Source organism: Nicotiana sylvestris, chromosome 8 (assembly GCF_000393655.2).
Source record: "Nicotiana sylvestris chromosome 8, ASM39365v2, whole genome shotgun sequence".
NCBI lineage: Eukaryota > Viridiplantae > Streptophyta > Magnoliopsida > Solanales > Solanaceae > Nicotiana > Nicotiana sylvestris.
This window is the reverse complement of record NC_091064.1, coordinates 75691918-75711170: the sequence shown is the minus strand read 5'-3', so window position 1 is coordinate 75711170 and position 19253 is coordinate 75691918.

The window sequence follows — 19253 nt, the reverse complement described above, 5'->3', positions numbered from 1 at the left end:
TGATGATTTTGCCCACATTGGCCAAGATGATATGATGGGATGTCCTCAGAGGCTTGATAATTTTATGAACACATGTACCTATGCACGACATGACATTCATATGAATACGCATGACAGTATAAGTATTTCATGATTTACAAAGTTATCCAGACTTATAGGTTGAGTCATTTATTCCATGTTTCTTCCATGTCCTTTATATACTTATTTATGTGCGTTACATACTCGGTACATTATTCGTACTAGAGTCCTTTTGCTGGGGACGCTGCATTCATGATTGCAGGTATAGACATTTAGTTTGACGAGCCCTCATAGAAGATGAGGTTAGCACTCAGCGAAGGATCGGTAAGACTCCACCTCATTCGGAGTGTAACTGAGTCTATGAGTCATCGTGTCAGAATTTTGCTACAGACTTATGGGTAGGCTGGTACCCTGTCCCATTTGATGTCAAATACTTTTAGAGGCTTTGTAAACAGAGGTTCATTTTGTACAGTATGTTAGAGGCCTTGATGGCCCATATGTATTCATGATTTAAGAAAGATGGTTCATTGATACAGTGTTTTCACACTCATAGTTATACATTACGAGTTGTAACCATGTTGGCCTAGTTACCAATGATAGTACGATAAGAAAGATATGTTATGCTGGTACTTAGTTGAGTAAGGCACCGGGTGCCCGTCGCGGCCCATCGGTTTGGGTCGTGATAAAAGTGTTCATTACTTGTACTGATGTCCCTTTTGACTGGGGACACTATGTTTCACGTCCGCAGGTCCCGATAGACAGGTTGAGAGTCCTCCAAGTTGGTTATCAGCTCAGTGAAAGGTGTTGGTGCACTCCATTTGCTGTGGAGTTGCTTATTTTGTCAGTATGATTAGTATATGGATTGATTGGTATGGCGGAGCCTGTCCCGACCTTTACGATACTTATGTACTCTTAGAGGCTTGTAGACAGATGTCATGTCTATGAAAGATTCTATGGCCTTGTCGGCTTATGTTCAGTGTGTGAGTGATCGTTTCGGCGTTATAAGCCCGTACGTCATATGTATAGGTCGGTATATCATGTTGGGCTATCTTCTATAGAGTATTCCCTCATGCTTCATTCTAGTTATCTTATGAAAACCTTTATGGTTCATTTACCTAATGATACATAATGTTGGTATTCGGTTGAGTAAGGCACCAGATGCCCGTTGTGGCCCATTGGTTTGGGTCAGACTTACATGTTGAGTCTTTTACTCCATGTGTCTCTCATGTCTATTGTCTATTATTTACTGATTGTCTTTCCTTACATACTTGGTATATTATTTGTACTGACGTCCCTTTTGCCTGGGGACGCTGCGTTTCATGCTCGCAGGTCCCGATAGATAGGTCGAGAGTCCTCCAAGTAGGCTATCAGCTCAGTAGAAGATGTTGGTGAGCTCCATTTGCTCCGGAGGTGCTTGTTTGGTCAATATGATTTAGACGTGTATTGTTTGGTATGACGGAACCCAGTCCCGTCCTTGTACAGTTGTATATTCTAATAGAGGTATGTAGATTGTTATGTATAGTTGGATAGTATGTGGCCTTGTCGGCTTCCAGTTTTGGATATATAATTATCTATAGCAGCCTTTCCGGCTCGCCCTACTGTATTCCGCATGTACATATATTTTTTGGACAGGTTTCCCTCACGCATGTTATTCATGTTTATGTCCTAGACGCATGCTTAAACCGGTACCTTACTCAACTGAGTACCAACGTAATGTATCTTTCTTATTATATCATCATAGACAGTGGACCAGAAGGAGTGTCATGAAATACCAAGAGTAACATGAGGCAACACCCAACATAGAACGACCCAACCTGATATAGAAACTCATACCTGTGGCATTTATATACTTAAAATATAGGCTGACAAGGCCATACAAGTATCCGCATACATGACATCTATCAATAAGCCTCTAAGAGTACATACTTATCATAAAAGTCGGGACAGGGCCTCGCCCTACCAAATAATACACATCTAAATCATACTGACCAAACAAGAAACTCCAGAGCAAATGGAGCGCACCAACATCTTCCACTGAGCTGATAGCCTACTTGGAGGACTCTCGACCTGTCTATCGGGACTTGCAGAGCATGAAATGCAGCGTCCCTAGGCAAAAGGAACGTCAGTACAAATAATGTACTGAGTATGTAAGGAAAGACAATCAGTAAATAATAGACAATAGACAAGAGAGACACATGGAGTAAAAGACTCGACATGTAAGTGTGAATAACTCTGCAAATAATGAAATACTCATAGTGTCATGCATATGCATATGAATGTCATGTCGTGCACAGGTACATGTGTTCATAACATAATCAAGCATCTGAGGGCATCCCATCACATCATCTCAGCCACTATGGGCAAAATCAACAACGTATACCAGTTGATCAGGTGGTGGTGTGTATATAACGCCGTAACCTTTTCCCATATCCCATATATATATATATATATATATATATATATATATATATATATATATATATATATATATATATATATATACGCGTATATAATGCCATCTGGGCATGGGTCAATGTAAATGAATGCAATACATGAGAAGTACGTCAATAAAATCTTTCAGAGTATCATAAGACCATTATGCCTTTGATTAATATCAAGAAGTAAAACCGATGGGCCGGGACGGGCACCCGGTACCTTACACAACTGAGCACCAACGTAACGTATCTTTCTTATTACATCATCATAGGTATGTGGGCCTAAAAGGGGCATCATGAGATAACAAGAGTAAACATGAGAGAATACTCGACATAGAACGACCCAACTTTATATAGAAACTCATACCTGTGACATATGGGCATATAAGGCCAATGTGATCCATTATATACTTAACATATAGGCTGACAAGGCCATACAAGTATTCGTATACATGACATCTATCTACAAGCCTCTAAGCGTACATACTTATCATAAAGGTCGGGATACGGCCCCGCCATACCAAACAATACACGTCTAAATTATACTGAACAAACAAGCAACTCTAGAGCAAATAGAGCACACCAACATCTTCCACTGAGCTGATAGCCTACTTGGAATACTCTCGACCTGTCTATCGGACCTACGGGCATGAAACGCAGTATCCCCAGGCAAAAGGAATGTTAGTACAAATAATGTACCGAGTATGTAAGGAATAAAAATTAGTAAATAATAGACATGAGAGAAACATGGAGTAAAAGATTCAACATGTAAGTCTGAATCTCTGTAAATCATGAAATACTCATAGTGTCATGCATACGTGTATGAATGTCATGTCGTGCATAGGTACATGTGTTCATAACATCATCTCGACCACTGTGGGCAAAATCATCAACGTATACCAGATGATCAGGTGGTGGTGCATATATAATGCTATAACCTTTTCCCATATCCCATATACATATATACGCGTATATAATGCCATCTGGTCATAGGTCAATATAAATGAATGTAATGCATGAGAAGCATGTCAATAAAATCTTTCGGAGTGTCATAAGACCACTATGCCTTTTGATTAATATCATGAAGTAAACTTTATCAACTTACGTATTTTCTAAGACCCATGAACAAATGATAGAATAATAGGACACATGGATAATCAAGAACATAAGCATCTCTAGTATATCTATGAATAGAGTCATTTGTGGAAGTTGTGCATTTGCTCATTTCGTTTGTATTGTATGGATCATGAAAAAAAGAAATAAGGGAAAGTCTTATCATACCTGAGCCGATTCTCTTGAAAATCCTCCCAACATATGTCAATTACGACAATATGTAACGGCGGATAAAAGTAGGGGAAAATCCATATGATATTCTAGAGAAAGATTGCATTATACTCCCTTAGAATCGCAAAATTCTGTTGCTATAAGAAGTCTCGTATGAATTCTTGTTGAATTAAATCACGTTACTATGAAGATAGATGTATCTATCTTTTGAATTTGATCCTAATCTTGTATAATCTTTCTTTGTTGAAGCTCATCCGTTACTTTTGAAGATGATTTCATATAAACTCATTGTTTTGGAGATTTCATCCGTTCCTTCCTTTTGAAATTCTAAGCCATCTCCCTTTAATGAATTAGGGAGGTGGATTTTTAACCTTGAGAGTGGGCCCCACTTTAGGGATTACTTAGCCATAAATTCTCCTAATATATGTCACCTAGTAACCTAAGATCAATAGTCACCAATTGATTTTTGAGTCTCATTTTACTTGCTGCCACATGTTCAAGAGTTTATCCCATAATTTCTTAATTAATTTATCAATTTCTTAATTAACTTGGTAATTTCCCACTAATCCAATAATTACTTAAAATACTACTTAATTTTAACACACTTTATACACCTTACTATCATAGTTATATGGTACCTTGTCTGGCACTAGTCCATAAATACCGGGTATTATAGCCCGGATCGTATTTTTTCCCCAAATTGTAAACTTCGACGAAACTCATTTTCTTTTGATTCGCTTACCCTCTAACCTTCACGAATTTACCTATAACTTGTTTGAAATAGCACAATATATATAATCCCAAAATAATCTCATTCCCAAACTTACGTCGACTAACTTACGACAAAACTTTAACGTATAAAAATGAGGAATGTAACATCTCATTTCCGAGCTTTCATCAATTTACTTATGGCGTACTTTCACGTACAAAAACATTGGGTGTAACATCATTCCCCTCTTTGAAACATTCTCCTCGAATGTTGACTGATGCACTTATCATTTTCATAACCCATAGTTCTTGCGAATACTTTAATACTCTCCTTGCCACTTTAGGCAATTGTTTTGTGATATCATGCAGCCTGTACGACTCTGATCTTGTAAGTGTGCATATGCTATTCTTCTCTCCTTTTTCCTTCAGCTTTTAACCAATCTCTAGGCCTCACTTTGTAAACATATACAGATCTTGATAAGATGTCCCTCTGTGCATTTATGAGTATACTGAAGTTCTTTGCTCGTTACTTTATTGAGATTACAAATATTGCTATATCTTACTTCATAGACCCGGTTATCCATTCGTATGACTTTACTACATCCAGGTAGGTCATGCTATACCATAACTCTTACATCAATTTATCATTACTGAGGTCTGCTACCAAACTCTAGGTTACTCTCGTTGCTTATCCTATATGTATCAATCTAAGTCCTTTAATGCTTCTTCATTACTGTCATGCCCCAAACCTGGGGGGTGATACTATACTTCCATAACCGTATTTTATAGCATCTCAATGTGATTTACCTTACGTGGGCATTTTAATCCTGTATAATTCATGAAATCCCCCTTTTTTCTTCAAATCATTACTCAATCGAAGGCCCAAACATTATCCTTTGTCTATCACAATTACACCCTTATTATAATATCAGGGAAGCATTCCCTACCTTGTTTGAGTCACTAGTTGCCTCAGTTATTTGTGATAGCTACGTGCTATGGGTGGCACATAGGTGTGGAGATTGAGCCCATGTGCGTGCACCGGGTATTTTGCATGCTCGGGGTAGTAACTAGGCTATGATATGCATTGGATTGATTGATAAGCTCTCTGTTGTGATGGTTCTTATATTTGTACCCTTATTGTGACCTATTTAAGCCATGTTTGAGGTTACATAGAGGTTAGTCTCCTGATTGAAACTGATAATTGCTATTTTGTGATGTATTTATCTGATTTGAGCTATGAAATCACACTTGCATATGTATACACCGATCACGACCCCAGTTCTCCCTCCGTGAACTATTGTGATGGCACCTAGTCTCTACGACTAGGTAAGCCTAACAAATGCAGAAAAGAACAATTTGCGGAAATAAAATAATATAAAACCAAAATAACAACTGAAATAGCATTTAAGATGCCGCTTGGCATATAACAGTACAAGAATCTCAACCTAACACTTCCCAAAATTCGGAACCCCATGAATCACAAGCTAAGAGATACATAAGAAGCTCTAACTCTAGAAATATCTAACAAAAGGAAAATATAGAAGGGCTATACTATTACACAAAGATAGAAAGGGACTAATCGGTTTGCGGACACGGTAGAAATACCTCGAAGTCTCTACAGAAGCGCCTCGCCTCAAGGATAATAAGACTGAGTGGAAGTACCTGGATCTGCACATGAAAAACATTCGCAGAAAGGGCATGAGTACATCACACCGGTACTCCGTAAATGCCAAGCCTAACCTCGGTCGGGTAGTGATGAGGAAAGTCAGGGCCCTACTGAGGTTAAATAAAATATAAGGTTTAATAGTGTAGAACAAAACAGTATAAATAAGTACAACAGTAAAAGTAACACAGGATAGAAAGAACAACAACAACAACTACAAAGGCAAAGTAAACACAGAAAGAAATACAGCTCAGCACAAAGATAACAACCGAAAATCTCCCAAGATACCGTCCTGTAGTCCCAAATATAAATATTCAGTAGATCTCCCGGGATACCGTCCCGTAGTCCAACTCATAATGCGAGGGGATCTCCCGGAATACCGATCCGTAGTACCAAAATGTAAATACTCAATACAAGGGGAATCTACCGGGTGCAGTCCCGTAGTTCCAATGAAAATGTGCAGGGGGATCTCCCGGAATACCGTTACGTAGTCCCAAAGTAAACATACAGGGGGGCTGGTACGGGGATACCGTCCCGTAGTCCCAAAGTAAACAAACAGCAACAACAAGAAAAATACACAGTTCAGTTCAAATTCCATACCAAGGTAAAATAGGGATTTCTAGCTTAGCATGTTGCATGTAATCCATATAAGGCAGTTTGAGCAAGTAAGGTAATTAAATCAATTAGACATGATTCCCTAAGCTAACAACAGGCTTAAATTGCAAATAGAATAAACAAGAAAAAGACACATAATTGTAATTACTTAATGAAAACCAGATTTTCAACAACTAGCACAAGTACGCACTCGTCACCTCACGTACAAGGCATTTCAATTATCAATAATACCAAATCGTAAGGGGAGTTTTCCCCACACAAGGTTAGGCAAACCACTTACCTCGAACCGGCTCAAAATCAACTCGAAACCACGTTCTTGACACGAGTACTCGACTCCAAATGGACCAAATATATTCAATTCAATTGAATAATGTAAATAACACTTCAAGTAACTGATTCTACAAACAAATTCTAAGCTAATACGCAAAATTAGGTAAAATGACCAAAACACCCCTCGGGCCCATGTCTCGGAATTGGGTAAAATTTACATTTTCAAAATCCTCATACTCTCACGAGTCTAACCATACAAACATTATCCAAATCAAATGTCAAATACCCAATCAAAACTCAAAATTTTGGTCTAAGAACTTTTCCCCAATTTTCATAAAAATTCCCGAAATTAAATGATGAATTCATGTTTAGATTAATGGGTTACAAGCAAAAAGGAGTTAAGAATAGTTACCCAATTGATATATCTGAAAATCTCTCAAAACCTCGCTCAAATCCGAGCTCCCAAGCTCTAGTTTTCACAAAAATGCCTAAACCCTCGATTTTGAACTTAAAACATTCTGCCCCAGGTATTTCCTTCTTCGCGAACGCGGAAGGACCCTCGCGTTCACGAAGTACAACTCTGCTTGGGTCCGACTTCCTTCATCGTGTACGTGATGTCCTGGTCGCGAACGCGGTGTACGATCTCCTCCTCCTTTGTGAACACGAAGCATTAAACCTCCCCCAGCCCCGGCTCCTCTTCGCGAACACGAAGAAGGAAACCAGAACTGAGCTGCTGCAATTTTCTAAGTTACAGAATGACCCGTTGAGCATCCGAAACACACCTGAGACCCCCGGGACCTCAACCAAATATGCCAACCAATCCTATAACATCATTCAACGTTGTTCCGATCTTCGAAATGCTCAAAACAACATCAAAACACCAATTTAACATAGTATTCAAGCCTAAGAACTCCAAAACTCTCAAATTATGCTTTTGATAAAAAAGTCTATCAAACCTCGTCCGAATGACCTTAAATTTTGCAAGCACATCACATTCAACACTACGGAGCTACTCCAACTTCCGAAATTTCACTCCCACCCCAATATTAAAATCTCACTATTGAACCGAAAACTTCAAAAATTTAACTTTCCACATTTCAAGACTAAATTAGCTACGGATCTCCAAAACACAATCCAAACATGCCCCTAAGCCTGAAATCACCCAACAGAACTGATGGAATTCTATTCCGAGGCTGTCTTCTCACTGCTCCGACTACGGTCTAAATTCTAAAGCTTACGCTCTCATTTAGGGACTAAGTGTCCCAAAATAATCTGAAACTCAAAACCAAACATCCTGACGAATCAAAATAGCAGAAACAAACACGAGGAAAGTAGTTAATAGGGGATCAGGGCGTTAATTCTTAAAACGACCGGCCTGGTCGTTACATCACCTTAGCATGCCACTTATACCAGTCTAGGTGTATAAAATATGATATTCTCTGATCATATACATATGTTCTTATATTTTTGCTTTTTATGTGATATGATTTGGAATGGTAGCATGTGATCACGCTGGGATAATTGTGATATTATTCATGTGACCACGTCGGGCGGACTATGATATTATTCCTATGACCACACCGGGTGGATTGTGATATTATGCATGTGACCACGCCAAGCAGATTGTATAGCATGTGACCACGCCGGGCGGATTGTGATATAGCCTATGCCCACACTAGAAAGATTATGATATTGAGACTGTGAACACGCTCGGCTAATAGCACGTGAGTTGTCTGTGCTGCATGTGGATATGCATCCATCCCCCTAGGGTCACCCTCTCATGTGCCTTTTTGATGGTGTACACGCGAATTGTGAGAAACCGATGAGTTTCTAGTTGATGTGGGCTTTGGGAGTGCTGGTCATGCATTTGGTTCGGTCACTGAGATTCTGATGTGGGACTTAGAGTCATGATGCGATTTCTATATGGACCAGATTGCGTGCCTTAATAGATTGGTATTTGGTTATTGCATTTCATCTTTATTTGCAATTTCCTTGTCTGTTTACTATATTTATTTACATATCTGTCTTATATGATGGATTGTTGATTGAGTAGAATATGTTAAGAGATGTTGAGCACCAAGATGGTTTTATCTATGATTTCATGATTTGATCATATTTTTGTTCTATTCTTGTTGGAATTTATGAACTTGTATAGGTGATTGGAGAGTATCATTTATAATTCTTGCTTTTAATACCTCAACGAAGTTAGTTATTATACTTGCTGAGTACATGAGATCGGTTGTATTCATACTACACTTCTACACCTTCTATGCAAATCTTGGAGCTAAGATGTTGTGCATAATGGGAGCTGGCACTGAAGATGTACTTGCTTTCTAGATAAAGCTAACACTTGTCCTTAGTAGATTTAGATTCAAATTTTGTTATCTACATTCCAAATAGATATTGTTTTTCTTTTCATATCAGTTTTGTAAATGTAAGACTTAGTGGCTAATGACTTGTACTACCAATCCTTGGGTTATTGTATATAAACTCAGTTATTTCATTTATTAATTCTTATTATTCTCATTTGAGTTGTATTGACTGTTGTTGGCTTACCTAGCGGGTTAGGTTAGGTGTCATCTCGGCTAGGTAAGTTTTAGGGTCATGACAATTGTGTATAAATTGAAGCTAAAATGGTAGAATTTAGAGAAGTATGTTTTTTTTGGCATCAGAGTTTGAGCCAGACACAATTCAAAATGCAAAAGACAACACTACATAAAGTCGGGCGCCCAGCTTTGCGCCAGACTCTATTCAAAATGCGGAAGCGGGAAACTTTTCCTTTTTCGGCTAAGACTTGGTAGTTTCGACCCTACACACCCCAACATATATAAAAGGGATTTTAAACCTAACTTGGAGGGGATCGAATATATTTGGGAGGAGAGGATACCACTTTGGAGGTAGAGAGCGCAGACCACTGTGAGGAGGCTTCTAACTAGTTTTTCTTCTCTTATTTTCCTTTAATCTCACAGTATATTAGTTCTAGAGTTGTGGGGTACTACATGAAAATTATAGTTTGAAGCTTGACTTGTTCATATTATTTTATCATATTGGGTTATTTATTCAATCTTTCGCTTAATTATTTGATTGCTTGATCACCAATTGAATATTATCTATGAATCTAGATTGAACTCAGGAGAGGGAATTTTAGATTGCATATATGATTAAGTATTTGTACGCGGCGAAATCAGAAGACTTGATTTCTCACAGACAAAACATTTCGGGAGCATGCCCCAGGACGCCGAGGGTAGGGGGTTGCAACCGAATCCTCGACCTCGGGACTCGTCGAAGCCCGACTTGGAGAAAACGAAGAACGAAGCCAGGACAGAGGGGGAAGTCCTCTAGGCACATGGCTACATCTGGCTGGCCCGGCCTATCTAGAGCCTATGCTGAAGCATCATGTCAAGCCATCCCATCACTGTAATTTGTAGCTGATCCCCACGTACTTGTAACCGAGTATCCCCTCCTATATAAAGGGGACTCGCCCCACCTTGTAAGGGGCTGATGTTGCTCTATTTCTCCACAAGTGCAACAATATCTCGCTCTCTCTCTCTCTTTTCTTCTAAGTGTTTCATCCTCGCAGGCTCGAGACCTCCTTCGCATTTATTATTTTCTCACTTGTTCTTCACCATATCGTTTAGTATTGGAAATATAGAGCCTTGCTTAATCATACCTCTAACTATTATCCCATCCCCGATTGTCCAAGATCGATACCAATGTCGACCTTGAGGTCCCATCGATCATCTTCGAGCTCGGGCAGCAGGCCCCTTTGCTTTGATTACTGCCTCGCCTTAACTCGCATTTTATCTTTATACTTCATGGTCTTAGCATTAAATGCTTTAACAATTAGCTCGGGAATAGATCACGTATTTTTAGAGTCCCATTTAAAAATTTAATTGTCGTTACCATTTTCACAATAAACAGTTTGGCGCCCACCGTGGGGCTAAAAATAATAGTGATTATTTTCTTACTGGTTTCGTCACACAAACATACATTATCTTTCACATTTTATCTTGTCCAAGATCCTTTGATTTCAGGCCAAAATGTCCGGCTCGGTAAACGGAGTAGATAACGACAACCTAGAAAATCCCGGGCAAAATGGCGTGGCTATCCTTACCGCTGGAGAACCACCGCATGGTCTTGATATCGCTGCCGGACCAATTCCAGCGGACGCAGATTCATAGGGCGCAGAACGACTCGACGAAACTTCTCACACCGACAGGAGCATACGGCGCAGCGGCCAACAGGAAACACAAAAAATCCCGGCCCGGGTAAGACATGAAGTTAGTTTCATGTTATTTTTGAAATGTTGCAGGCATGACAGTTGGCTATCGCTCAACTGCAAAGCCGCCCGGAGACACCCCCTTACGATGAGCTAGTACCCAAGGGATAAAATAACGACAGGTCGGCAACCGACCCCGCCGCAGTGAGGATGCTAGGTAACCTCTTCAAAAGGATCGAATCAGGTTTGTGGAAGCTCTCACAAGAACCGTCTCCCGAGGTAGTCCCAAAACTCGCTTCGTAGAAACCCAGAACGCCAGAACTCTCTAAGTGCGACAGGACTTTGAATCCCTACGGGCGCACCACCACTTGCGCGTGCTCATTCAGAGGTAGTGATACTTGAGGCGATGGGTTCGAGCCTGTCTTGTTGAGAAAGTTCGAAGAAACTCTTTCGAGAGGAACTGTGACACAACACCATTGCCTGGCACCTCACCTCACAGACTCGCTTACCATACCAGCGTGGTCCTCCGCGCAATCACGCGCCAGTGCCACCAAAGCAGTATCGAGAAGGGCCGATACACCTGAGGCCGAACGAAGAAGAAATGAAATGCCGCGGGAAGCTACACCCTATCCCCTAATATGACAAATGAGATCACTCCCAGTCTCGGATGACTGGACAACATAGGCCCTCACCTGAAGCCTAAGCAAAGCATGCCCAACGACTCCGGGGCATTTCGAGCAGAGCCCGATCAGTTACCCAGCCGAGGTCCGGTTGGATACCAACACCCGACACCAGTCCCAAATCGGGGCAATGGACAACCCTCCAAGAACCCCCTCGGGTTCGGTATATCCAAGCAGACCCCCGACAAAGGAGCTGATACAAAGCGGATGGATGTATCATCCATGCGCGGCAAATGGAAGGAACAACTTGAGAAGCAACTTACCTCACAACAACAGGGGGATGGCCCGAGGACAACACCCTCGAGGAACCTCCAAAGGAACCAGATTCAACTAGGCACAGCTGGTAGGGAAACCCCGCCCAGCCGAGCGTGATTTCAGCATTGATGTGCCGAACATTGTGATCACCATAAGCGAATCCACAAATGCCAGGCGACTCAGACCTGTTCGACCAAGACTCCTCCAAGAGAACTATGGCCCGGTGAAAGAACCACAGGGCACGCGGGATCACCAGCCCAAAAAAACAACAACCATGCTAATCAATAGAGGTCGCCAGCAAGTATCATCGAGCAGTCAGGCTCGAATCCAACTCCAAGGGAGGAAGGATATTGGGAAAAACAAAGCCGACAAGCTACAGTGTATTGCCACCACAGTAGAAGGGCGGCGGCACCCTTCAAAGATCCGTAAAAAGCAGAGAGAAAGCGCTCATCGCTAGGAAAAGGCGGGTCCAGGGAATATGTCAAGCCCCAAAACCGAGGGGTGCGACCGGCACTCGACCGGATAACCCCAGTCAAGCGGACCTGGGTGCCTTTCCTATCCCGCGTGTTACCCCGCGTTTTCATTATCCGTTAACCAAGTGAAATAGCAATTTATGATTTGAACGCATTCTTACGAGATTTACATAATATACATGGTTACTTAGCATGGCTTACAAGTTACACTGCCCAAATACAAAATACATAAGTACATAGCCCACATTTCCTGTCTACGGAGCCTCTAGGGATACAAAAGAGTGTTACGATACTTGCCGGTAACAAGGCTCCGGCCATACCTTATGCAAATACCAAAATAAGATTTCTTGGAGGAAAAGCGGCATGATCCACGCAGGGCCCCGAGAGGAAAAAGGGGCTCACCAATACAGCTGACGGAAAGTGAAGGAGTGTTACTGTTGGTAGACTGGAGTACATTCTATAGAACCACCTACAATCATAACACGAATGTAGCGCCCCCGACAAAAGGGACGTCAGTACATTTGAATTGTACTGGTAAGTATGAACAAACTTTACCCCAAGAAAAATCAAGAAATATACAGTAACAAATATTAATAGAATCAACAATCCAATGCACATGAAAGGAACAACCAAAGCCAAACAAGTTCCACAATCTCTCCTTTTCCCCTTTCAACATTATTTCATCACATCAATGGTTTCACAACTTTCACATATTTTCATTTCAATAGTGATTTCGATCACTTTTCCACCCTTATTACCTCGGCCATCCTTATTACCTCGGCCACCCTTATCACCACAACCCACACCTTATAACTTCGTGTTGCGGCGTGCAACCCGATCCCACCGTACAATCAAATTTCACACGACAACAACAATAATTCATAGAGAATTTTCATAACATCAATACCATTTCCATCATATGCAATAGCCCGTATACAATTTAAGTCACAATGATAATTGCCCGCGAAAAGTCACGTATGATATTACCACAGTTGTTTCAATTGCATCAATTACGATTTCTTTCCATCATTTGTTACACAGTTCTTACCACATCAACACATTCACACACACAAACTTGGTTTGTCGTCATTTACTTACACCATTATATCGCGAGACTTAACCAACAACGTTCAAAGCATATTAATCACAAGAATCATCATTTCAAGGAAGCACAAGTTTATATCAACAATTCATACATTTGGGCCCAAGACACCATAGATGTCACCAAGTAGTAATTCATGCACAAGGTGTTGTCATAATCGTTCAACTCATTTACGTCATTTCACAATACCATCTTTCATTACTTACCACGAAGGGTTTTAGCCATTATACACATTCCCACATTTGGACACATTAACGTTCTTTCATTCGTTAACACATACTCCCATATCGTCATCCTCAAGCATTTACAAGCTTAGCACATAATAAGGTAGGCACATCAAATCACTTTTCACAATCACATATAACACGGTGGTGTGGAAATCAACTAAGACAATCAATACACATATTTTCATACAAGGTACACATACCGTATGCTCGTCACAACAAGGGGATTCTACAAGAGTTAAAGTTAGCCATACATAACTCAAAGAGCTTTTCCTTAAGTTACTACAACGTTCCGGAAATTCTAGCAATGCCAATCTACTTCGAGACATAACAAAATTGAACACAGATTAGGAAGATATTCATAATTCTATCTCATTCGAGCATTTTAGCAAACACCATATGTGCGTTAAATTTTTATGGTCCTTTTATAGATGATTTAATCAACCCACAACCCATACTTTACCATATATAGCTCAACAATGTTTCTACAACCTTTGACAACACATGCAAACAAGATAACAACTCCAATACCCACAAACATTCTTTATAATTACCCATCTTTAGCTAGATTCGAAATTAAAGGTTAGGGTATAAAATCTTACCTCAAGGATGAAGGCCTAGTGTGGTTTTCCTTGTTAATCCTTTAAGATTTGAGCAAGAGTTGTAGAAGAATTGATGAGGGATACTTTCTCACTCTAGGGCACTCTCTCACTCTAAAAATATCAAATTTTTGCTCAAGAAATGGTCCCTTGAATCTCTTTGATGAAATGAGGTCGTTTTATAACAAAAACCCCGATTTTTGCACAGCCGCACCGCATGGGGAGGCTTGGTAATGAAAAATGTGTTTAGAAACGAAACTGGAGGTGCTCTGATAATTTACACAGCCGCGCCGCATGGGGCGGCGCGGTAGTGTAAAATTCTGCGTTGTTTTGGTCATAACTTTTGGTAGGAGTTTCCGAATGACGAATGGTTTAAAGCGTTGGAAACTAGACTCAAAGAAAATTTATTTGATAGGTTGTGCATCACACAAATCATTATATAACTAGAGATATGATTGTCCAAAGTGAGGTCTTGTGCGCACTCATTTGCAACTTTCGTCTTTTATGAAATTTTCCAACTTGGCTTAGACATAGGCCTCTCATTAGACCCCAATTCACTTCTACTATGACTTATACACTTATTAACATATCCAATTGATATCCATAATCTCCTTAATCCTCATTTGCACGCAAGATAAAATATTTGGCCTACCTTGGCACCACGAAATCTTAAATTACTAAGCAAAATTTTTCTGGGGCTTTACAGAATATACCCGAAGGATACCCTTGCATCCAGGGAAAGGGACGCCGAGACTTTGCCTCGGCCTCATATTCACGCATTAGTAACCCTCTCCCCTCATTTAACCTATTCCAAGTAAAGCATGTGTTCATAAATCCAGGTGTTTCGACCAACTACACCGATGGCGTCAGGCCAAAGCCAATAAGGCAGTTCGGACTAACGAACCAAATCACTCCCACTACTCAAATCATTCATGGATCCAAGATGCCGATCTCCACAAAATCAAGAAGGTCGCTCCCTCTACACAGCTAGCTTGAGCACGGACAAGAACGCCGAGTCCGCAAAGCGCGAACGTTTTTATTCAAACGACAATGGGCGCACTACCCAGAGATAATTTCGACCCCACTCCGCCAAAAGGGTGAAACTCCCCGACAAAGGTGGGACTAAGGCAATCGACTAAAAGCTACACGCGACGAGAGGAAATCCCTCACCATGTAACCCGTCACCAGCATCGACGATTCCGCCCTCAAAGTGATCAGAGGGTAAGCAGAACCGCATCTTCGGCTGAGCCTGGTTTAACGCGGTAGAAGGCTGCATTAGGGCTCGCTCCTCGAAATGGCAGAAACATACCTGACCTAAAAAAATGTCTCCTGCACACCCTACAGCAGGGAAGAACTACTCCGCTCCTTTGTTGCTTCTTTCCTTTTACTAACCTACATGCAGGCAGTTAGCTAAGGCATTCAGAAATCCTAAACTCCACTCAAAGAATCGAGGCATCCGCAGGACCTGCCGAGCTCTCTCTCCTCGGCCGTGTTTTTCAGCCTAAAGGTCCCGCCAGTGAGATTATTAGCGAAGCAATGTACACCCAAAAAAGGGATTCAACAAGATCGCAGTCCTTTCTTCTACAGTCAAACGACATGCGATGACCTCCTCTTAAGGGCACCATCCCCTCGGAAGGGCCAACAATTGGCAGGCCAAGTTCCAAAAATGGAATCATGTAAATGGATCAGATAATTAGAGGAGCCGCACCCATACGGGCTGAGCTCGCAACAACAGGACAATATGTATTTACAGCATATATTTACGCCAAGCAATAAAGAATACCCTTTCGGCATTTCTTATTTCGGGAAGATTTTGACATATTTGCAGCAAATGCTTCTCCTTTAAATGAGCCCCGATATACTCGGAGACTCAGCATCAGTAATTCGACAACTTGTATGACCTCAGGGTAGGAACTCCGGGCTCATCAAGCCCCTGGAAGGCAACTCCGAGATCACGAGAAGCTCTCTTCAAGCTTAAACAAACTCGATGACTCGGAGACTGCTATTAATTGCCATACAACTGGAAAACCCGAAACTATAAGACCCCTAGTGGGCAGCCTCGGCGTAACCAAATCTATTCTACAAACTGTAAGACCTCAATAGGCATGGCAAACTGTAAGACCTCAATAGTCATGGCAAACTATAAAACCTCAATAGGCATGGAAAACTATAAGACCTCAACAGGCATGAAAAATCCCGAAGTTTAGGCTATACATCTGTGAGGCCCCGTGAAAAGATTCCACCCTAAACCCAAAAGCTCGTAGTGGCAATTAGGATCATGTGTTAGAGATGCATAAAATTCTTTGGACCCCTTTGGATTGAACAGCGCATTAAAAAGTCAAGAAATAATGTTATCTAGAGAAGTGCGATTTTGCGGTCGAGAATGCGGTCGCATATCAGGTATGCGGACCGCATAGGGGGCATAGTCACCAAAAAATGAGTCAGTGTGTTAGTCAAATTTGAGGTTAAATATGCGGTCCATTATGCAATCGCATAACCGATATGCGGGCCGCATAGTCGTCGCATAATTTCCTTGGGATTTTGTAAGGAGCAGTTCTGCGGTGCATTATGCTACCGCAGAACGGGTATGCAGACGACATTTCTCCCGCATACCCAGACAAAATGTTCAGATTTTGGGAGCACTTTTGCGGTCCATTTTGCTTCCGCATTTCCACTTTGCGATCGTAGACCTGACTCGGGGCTCCAATTTTCTAAATTTTAAACCCGACCCCTTATCAATATATTCGATGTTATAGCTCATTTTGAGCATATATCCTGATGCTTTTAGAGAGAGAGAGAGGGTTCTAGAGAGGGAAGTGCTTCCCATCAAATTACTCCATGAAACCTTGCAAAATCTTTAAATATAATCAAGTGAGGGTACCTAAATCTTCATCCCAAGATATCGAAGTGCTAAACGTTCTGGAATATTGTAAGGAATAAGGAAAGCTTTATTGAGGTATGTATGGCTAAAACCCCATCTTTTAGAAATTGAGCTTCATCGTTGGTTGTGTGAGTACGGTAGATTAAATTGAATTGTTGTATTGATTGCTATTTCACTTGACTTGGTGATGCAACCTTATATGCGTGCAAACTGCATCTCAAATTGGTCAACGTGTTATTCTTGATAATTTAAAAAGGTGCAAGGACTATGAATCATGTATCAAAATGTTTAGATCTTAGATTGAAATTGAAGTGCGTTGTTATGCCATTTACATGAAGTCTTATCTACGCCTACAACCTTATTTGCTCTTGTATGCCATACTCTCTTGAATTACAAACCAAATGTTGAAAATGGGAACAACGTGAAACGTGAATTGTGGAATGTAAAAATTGTGGCCCCAAGTGCCGGTAAACTAATACATGTGTAACCAAAGATTGGAGTGAGATGAATAATAGAAAATGGTAACGCCTCGGTAAGGTAGCCAAGCCAATCGGGCCGTGATCGGACGCCATGACATATACACATAGCGGTTATGCATTGATGATTGAAACTGGAAAGTGTGAATAGAATATTGGCAACATCTCCGGGAGATGGCCTACCCGATCGGGTCGTGATTGGACTCCGCTCAAGATAGCGGTGGTAATGTGAACGATGTGGAACAGTATGAAATGCCCAACTAAAGGCTATGGAAACATGATGTGAAGGTTGTGTAATTCTTTCTTTTTGATAATGTTATGATCGTTTAAAGCTTTGGAGTGATACCTGTGATTTCCTTATTTGTGTATGAAAGTTCTTTCTAATTTGATGGTGTTTAGTTATACATACTAGTGCTATTCGATGGCACTAATGTCCCTTTTGCCGGGGGCACTACGTCTTTAAATGGATGTAGGTGTTTCTGTAGTAGGCAGTGTTGGTCGCAGCTAGTGCCGCATCATCCTTGCAGATGACTTGGTGATCCCCACTTCGTTCGGGGTCCTATTTCATCTATTCATCATGTACTTTGTATTTGAGGTATAGCCGAAGTCTTGTTACCGACATTTCCATATTACATTACTCTTCAGTTGTGTTTAGAGGCTCCGTAGACAGGTTGTGGGTAGTGTTGGGTATTGGAATTAAAGTAGAAATATTGATGTTTGGCAAAGATTTATAAAACTTGTAATATTTCGATTATTATGATGTAAGCTGCTAATGGAAATGAAATGGAAGTTGTTAATGAAATACTTACTAAATATGATTAATGGAGTCCATCTCCTATTTAATCATGAATTAGTTTGGGTAGAATGAAACCTAACAGGCTTGCTCAGTCGGGTTTACTCGGTTGAGCGACGGTCGCGCTCCTCGGATTTTGGGGCGTGACAAACTTGGTATCAGCACCTAAGGTTTTAAAGTATCCTAGGATGTCTCGGAGCCGTGTCTAGTAGAGTCCTTCTTATCTGTGTGTAGTCGACCACATCTATAAGTTGGAGGCTACTTGGGCATTTAAGAATAACACCCTTTTTTGATTTTTTGGATCGTGCGGTGAAACTGTCCCTCTCTAATTAGTGCAATGTTCTATCTTTCAGTAAATGACACCTAAGAAGAAAGCGAGAATTGGCCAAGCAGCCAATGCCACCTCAGGAGTGGCTGATGATTCACTGCTTGATACTGTGGATGAAGGTAGCCACCCTGCTATCGCTCTGCCTGATTCTTCTACTCTAGAGCAGACTACCCCAGTTCCCACACCCGTGGAGGGTACCACTATCCCTCCCATTGATACTCATGTCCCGC